The sequence below is a fragment of the Harpia harpyja genome, chromosome 12 (assembly GCF_026419915.1).
Source record: "Harpia harpyja isolate bHarHar1 chromosome 12, bHarHar1 primary haplotype, whole genome shotgun sequence".
NCBI lineage: Eukaryota > Metazoa > Chordata > Aves > Accipitriformes > Accipitridae > Harpia > Harpia harpyja.
In genome coordinates, this window is record NC_068951.1 from 2,133,042 (window position 1) to 2,139,425 (window position 6,384).

Here is a 6,384-nt window from a genome sequence, read left to right on the forward strand (position 1 = left end):
GCCGAGGCGAGCTGTGGCGAGAGAAGATGGAGGAGCGGGCGAGGTGTCCAGGGCCGCCGCCGCCGCCTTCGCTACGCCCCGGCCCGGCCCGCGGGGGCCGCCCGCGCCGCCCGCCCTCCCCTTCTCCCCTCCCCGCCCGCCTGCTCGCCGCCCCCACCCGCCGCGCAGGGAGGGAGCCGCGGGGGCGGCGGCAGCGGCGGGGGGCGGCTTCGCCCGCGGGTGCGGGCCGCCGGCGGCGGCGGGCGGAGGCCCCGCAAGTGCCGCCCCGCCCGCCGCCGGCGGCAGTGCCGGGACCCGCGGGGGCGGGAGTGAAGGGGGGGGGGGGGGGGGAGAGAGAGGGATGGCGGGGCCGCCCCGGGGGTCGCTGCCGCCTTCAGCGGGCTGGCCCGGGGCTGCTGGGGTGCAAAGCCCTTCATCAGCACACCGGGGAGGTGTGGGCAGCGCTATTCCCGCAGCCCGGTACTCACGGTGGCTTCCCGGTGGGCAGGGACGGGGTCCCCCGCCGACCCCCCCGCCACCCCAGGGCTGTGCAGCCCCTGGCCTGGCTCCTACGGTTCTGGTGATTGTGGGGGGCTTCCACGGGCTCCCCCCCCCCCCCCCCAGCAGGCTGTCCTGCACCCCTGAAAGCTGCAAACTGACCGGGTTTGCTGGTATCTTAAGGCATCTGCAGCGCAGCACCTGAATGCAAATCAAAGCCACAAGCAATTAAGTATATACTTACCGTTAATTACGTGTTTACACACATCAAGCACATCCCTGACGGGCAGGCGGGGACCGGGCCCTGAGCTCCCCAGCGGTCTCGGGGGACAGGGGAGGATGCGGGGACACCGGGGGGGCACCTGCACCACCGCCTCGGGTGGCATCCGAGGGGCGTCTGGCATTTCTTTGGGGAGCGCGGGACAAACGCCAGCGCGGCGGGTTAAGCGCTGCGACAGGACAGGTGTTTTAAAACCAGACCTCTGCTCGCACAGAAGGGCCGTCTTCCCTTGGACTGGGGGAGATGAGAACAGGCTTACAGGACTTTTTTTTTTTTTTTTTTTTTTTTTTTCCTCCACCCCCCACCCCCCACGCCCCGGCTCTGTTCAATCCTCTTTGCTCGGGCCCAGATCCGCGCTGAGCCGTGCTGCGCATCTGAGGCCTCAGCTGCCGCGGTGCCCGCTTCACCAAAACCACCCGGCGGGTCGGGCGATGGAAGAAACACAGCCGTGTCGCCGCTGGCTTCCGCGCAGCTTGACCTGAGTAAGCAGGGCTAAATACGGCTCACGTCAATGAAGTTTCCCATACTACTTCCTCCCTTATGGGAGAGCCGGGTGCTTTTTCTTGTCTCCTGTTACAGATAATGCAAAGGCCGGTCCCGAAGCCCCAGCTCAGTGTGATGCTGGTGCCATGCTCCCACGGTGGGGAGGAGGGACGGTGGGGGCTGAGCAGCCGTTGGCAGGGGACTCATCGGGGGTCCCAGCCCACCGGCTCAGCCGCCGCTTTGTGCAATTTTGGGCGAGTCACCTGGCTCCTGCGGCGCTGGTCCTCGGCCCTCCCCGAGCGTTTCTTCACTTTCCAAGAGCATTGCAAAACAGTTGTTCTGTTCAGAGTGACACTTGCGGTTGTTTCACACCTCTCAGGCTATCTGCTAGCTTTTCTCCTTGAAACCCCAGCGCTGGAGCAGAGCGATTACGTCAAACTCTGTTTGCATTAAAAAAAAATGTTTCTCGGCCTTGTGACCCCAGAGGAAAGTTTGTGGATAGGTGCCCGGGGGGCTCGGCTGCCCGGAGTGGCCAGACCCCCTGAGGGGCACCCGCAGCTCTGACAGTCCGTCCACCTCAGGGAATTTGGAGCCTGCTTGTTTTTGATCACCCCTGACTGCACCACAGCAGACCTCTGTGCTGATGCAGCCGGCGGGCAGCACTGGCAACGTGCAAAATATCGCCCTTGCTCTGCAGAAGCCCTTAATTAAGAAACACAAACCAAAAAAAAAGGAGTCAAAGGGGTTTGCTAGCGCACGTGCAACACGCGCTGTCAGCCCTGCCGGGATCGCGCCGGCCCAGCTCGCCCGTGGACGGTTTGTTCTGCTCCGCAGAGATGTTCTTCCCAGCCGCGGCGCAGCCACCGGCAGAGAGGGGCTGCGGGAGAGCCAAGAGAGAGGAGGAGACCCGCGTTTGTAGAGAGGGGGACACCACTGCCGCTCCTGGTTATTTTTCTCCCGGTCGGTCAGTTATTTTTGTTAACGCTTATTAATGAAGACTTGGGAGAAGTCTCTTTGTTAAGGGATCACACTCACTTCAATTAAAGGCTAAGAAAACTACCCAAGCGTATCACTGAGTCATCGAAGAAATCCTGATGAGCACGTAGGAGGCTAAACTCCATGTTCTTCTTGTTTTTACAACTAAGGAACCAAGAGGGGATACCAGAACAAAACCTAGAAGACTCAGAGCCTTCTTACTAAGTCGGAGGAGAGGGAAACAGAGCTGGAGCCCACTTTCCTCTCGACGGTGTCCGGCTGAGCCCTCCCAGCCCCTCTCGCACCCCTGACACGGGGCAGCGATCGCCGAGAGAAAAACTGCATTGGGAGCAAAGCGAGCCAAGGTGCTGCAGAGAATCCCCGGTGGGGGAGAAAGAGTTTGCAGGAGCTGTATTTATAAAGGGCAAGTCTATGCCAAACCTGACAAACTTTCCTTTACCCAGAATTATAACTGGAAATATAAAAAGCCACAGTGTTTGAAAACACATATTTACATTATATATGCCCCAAAGCAGAATAAACAAAGGTTAGATTTGTAAACTCTCCATCTTAATTAAAGCAGCACTGCTTTGGACAAACCCACACAACAGGTGGCTTGAAGTGTTGTGTTATTTAATTTATACCTTCCAGCTCCCTTAGTCATCGAGCTGGGACAGTGATAGCATCAGCAGCCACCCTGCTGCCGCTCTGGTACCCATGGCAAGCGTGCAAAGGGAATTTCTAGGGCACCGGGAACCGTGCGGCCCGTTTACCACTGTCCCGAGGCTGCTCTTTTCTGCCTTTTCAAACAAAAATCTTCCCTCCTTTCTTCCTCAGCACTTCCTACATCGTTGGGAAGGACCGGAATGCTGCTGGGGCTGCCGGGGTGTCCCCTGCCTCCAGCGCCTGTACCGAGACCGGTTTTGGGAAGCCTCCCGGGGACCAGGGTAGCACCGGGGCTGCCCCTCGGTGCCACAGCCGTGCTCTGCCCGCTGCCGGCACTGCCGAAACCCCCACGCAGCCCTCGGCCGCCCACGTGCCCTCCTGCCACCCAGCACGCAGCTCCCCGGGGACGTCCACCTCCAGAAGAAGCAACACCCATGGTTAATCTGTTGAACCCACCTCGCGGCACAACTCGTACAGAGAGGAGCTGTTTCCTCCACCGTGCTCCGCCACAAAATAGTTAATGAAGTGCCTGTTGGCACAGGTGCCATTAGCTGTGCTGCCTGCTCGGGAAGCCGGGCAGGGCAGGGGGATGCAGCTCCCCTCCGTGAACCCGGGAGCCCCGGAAGGACCATCTAAACTCTACCCATTTTATCCCATTAGCCTTGCAGAAGCCCCCTGTGCGTTAGGACCCGTAGTGGGACATGAGCAATAAAATCATAATTTGCTTTTCTGCTGTCTGCATCTCCCACGGTTATAGAGTGGACGAGTTGGGCTGGGCGAGAGGCTGCCCCACGGCAGGCACATGCACCCATGCACCCTCCTCACCCGAGCCCTTCAAAGCGCTTTCCCCCAGCCCCTGCCTGCCTGCTGACACACCGTGCTGTGATTTTGCTAGGCGAGCGTGTGCTTGCATCACTAAGAATAGAAAATGTTGTCAAATATTTCAGCTTCAGAGGAACCCCTTTCTGTCTGTGCTCTGCTCCCCGAGGGACGCGGCGGGCTTTGAATTTCACAGCTCCATGGGGCTGAAGAGCCCTCGAGTGTGTAAATAAGCTGCAACAACATTACTGAGAATGTGCTCCCTGCAGGCAGTTTCCCTTCAGCTGCTTCCCAACTTTGTGTCTTCTCTGATTTCTCTCTTTGCAGTCTCAACTTCCCTCTCAAACTGATCAGGGAAGCTAAAAAGAGACAGTAAAATAAGTCAGCACAAGGAAGAAGCACAGGTTGAAGCAGAGCGTGTGCCCGCTGCGAAGGCTCGGCCACCGGCGGGACAGCCTCCCCGCCAGCACAGCCGTACCATGCCGGCTCACACTGTGGGATGGTTCAGCATCCTCCGAAGAGCATCCCATCGCATCCCTCTGCCTGACACCCGCCGGACAAGCGCGTCCCTGACCTGCAGCAAAACGCGGGTGGAAGGTGCTGCGGGGACAGACAACCCATTTGCTAGGCAGAGGGAAAGGGAAAGCTCTTGCCAGATGGCTGCCCACAGTCATCGTCTCTGCTACCACGCGAGCCTGCTGCCATGCATCCCTCCCTCCCTCCCGCGCTCTCGGGCAGCGGTGGGAGCGATGCCCTGCCTGCGCCGTGCCAGGGCCACCATGCACGCCTGCCCTGGGGCTTAGCAGGAGCGCTGCTGCTGCTGCGGAGAGCGTCGTCGCCTTCTCATAATTAGCACATCTGAAAGATCGCTCCACTTTTCAAAAGAGGAAAATAGGATGCAGGAAATTACCAGCCAGCTCGGCTGAATCACCGCAGAAAGGCACTACGACAATCAATGGAGATGCAGCAAGAAGCTACTCAAAGGGAAGGAGCCTCGTTAGCAGGACTCAGCAGGGATGGCTGAACGCTGCTCGACTCTCTGTTTTCATGTTTTTAGAACCAAACTTTGAGGTGCGTCGCTGCAGCAGCCATGTATGAGGTAGAGAGCGAAACTGGAAAAGCCAGCGTGATGCCTGTGGCTGTGCTCGTGGTGCTACAAGGGCCACACGCTGTCCCGGCGGCAGAGAGACCTCCGGGTCCGTACGGAGCCAGGTGGGAGCTCCCACCACGTACTTGCCGGCCCAGGGCTCCCCGAGAGCCGGGCGATGCCCGTGCCCCCCGCCAGGCAGGAAAAGCATTACAGCTACTCCATGCTTTCAGGAGTTCCCTGGTGAAAGCATTCCCATGCCAAACAGCCCTGCAACGGTCGCTCCCCTCCGTGCAGTTCTCCCAAACTGTTCCCTCCCGGCTGCACCTCGTGCACCCCCTGTCCCCCCTTCGGCCACGCTGCCACACCTGCTATGGAAAACCCTCCCTGCCTTCCCTTGGGATTTCATCATCCTCCCTAAACTTTGTCATCCCCGTGAATCCGGCACCATCCCCTCTCCCCACAGTGCCACGGCAGGCGGATTCCCACTTTCCCGCAGCCTGAGCTTCTCTTTCCCCGGGCACGCAGCATCGCCGGGGGCTGGTTCCCTTCTTCCACGGCTCCACCGCTTCCCTCGCGGCCCGGCGCACGCCACGGCACGGCGGGAGATGCTCGGTGCTTCCAGCCGGCACAGCCCACGGGATGGTGGCCAGCGAGCCGCGGCCGAGGAGGAGCAAGCATGGCTATGTTTAGCCCCGCCGCCGGCGGGCAGCGTGCCGGGAAAGTGGCGTTATCTCTTCCCACCTCCTTGTCCTCAGCTGCGACGGAGCTAATCTCTGTTTGGCACCTTGAGCGGCAGAGCTGCCCCGCACCGCGAGCACCCAGTGTCCTTTTGTTATTATTTTGGTTATCTCCGTCACAACTTTTTCCCACAAAGCGGCTGCGGAAGAGCAGAAGAGCTGCCCTCCCTGCCGCTCGCCACGCCGGCCCTGGGGATGTGCAAAATTACTGCCCGTAGCCCAAAAGCAGGGCCGCCCGCCTCTGCTGCTGCCCACTGCGGGTGCACACGTGGGGTGGGGGACGCCCCGGGACAGCCGGCACACGGAGGGGTGCACAGAGCCGAGGTACCGATGCCATCCCGTGCGGATTGCCCACGCTTAACATCAAATCCTCGGTTCTGCGTGTATATATGATTTATATACGATTTACACAGAGACATGCAGATATACAGCATATATTTTCCATTTTGTACAAGGACGTCTCAGAGACCCGCTGGCAGGGGCTCACCGACCCCTGCCCGAGCGTCCGCCCCGCACTGCCCTCAGCACTTTGCCTTTGAGCAACACTGCCTCTGGAAAAGCATCCACGGTTTGATTTGAAAACTTCACGAGACAGAGCGTGTACCAATTACTTAGCGGCTCGCTCCTCCGGTTAATCACCAGTGACCATTTTTAGTAATATTTCCTGCAGGGCCAAGGACTGCAGGGAAACATCCGCTCCTGCCTTGCTCCCCTTCCCACCATCTGCCCCGGCTCCTCCTGGGCGCGGGATGTACGGCAGCAGGCACATAAGGTCAGTGCATTTAGGGAAAAACACGGCCACTGAATTAGAGCAGCCGAGGCGGCGAGGAAATCCTAGCGCTAATCCCTGATCTTTC

The 6,384-nt window shown here is 59.7% G+C and overlaps 1 long non-coding RNA gene across 1 annotated transcript; it reads right to left on the reverse strand.

Moving 5' to 3' along the window:
• Positions 1-3,325: 3,325 nt before the first annotated feature.
• LOC128149547 (uncharacterized) lies at positions 3,326-5,474 on the reverse strand. The gene is made up of 2 exons (XR_008237666.1): positions 4,179-5,474; positions 3,326-4,059 (listed from the first exon to the last, which is right to left on the reverse strand). It is a non-coding gene; the product is annotated as an uncharacterized LOC128149547 (long non-coding RNA).
• Positions 5,475-6,384: the final 910 nt, after the last annotated feature.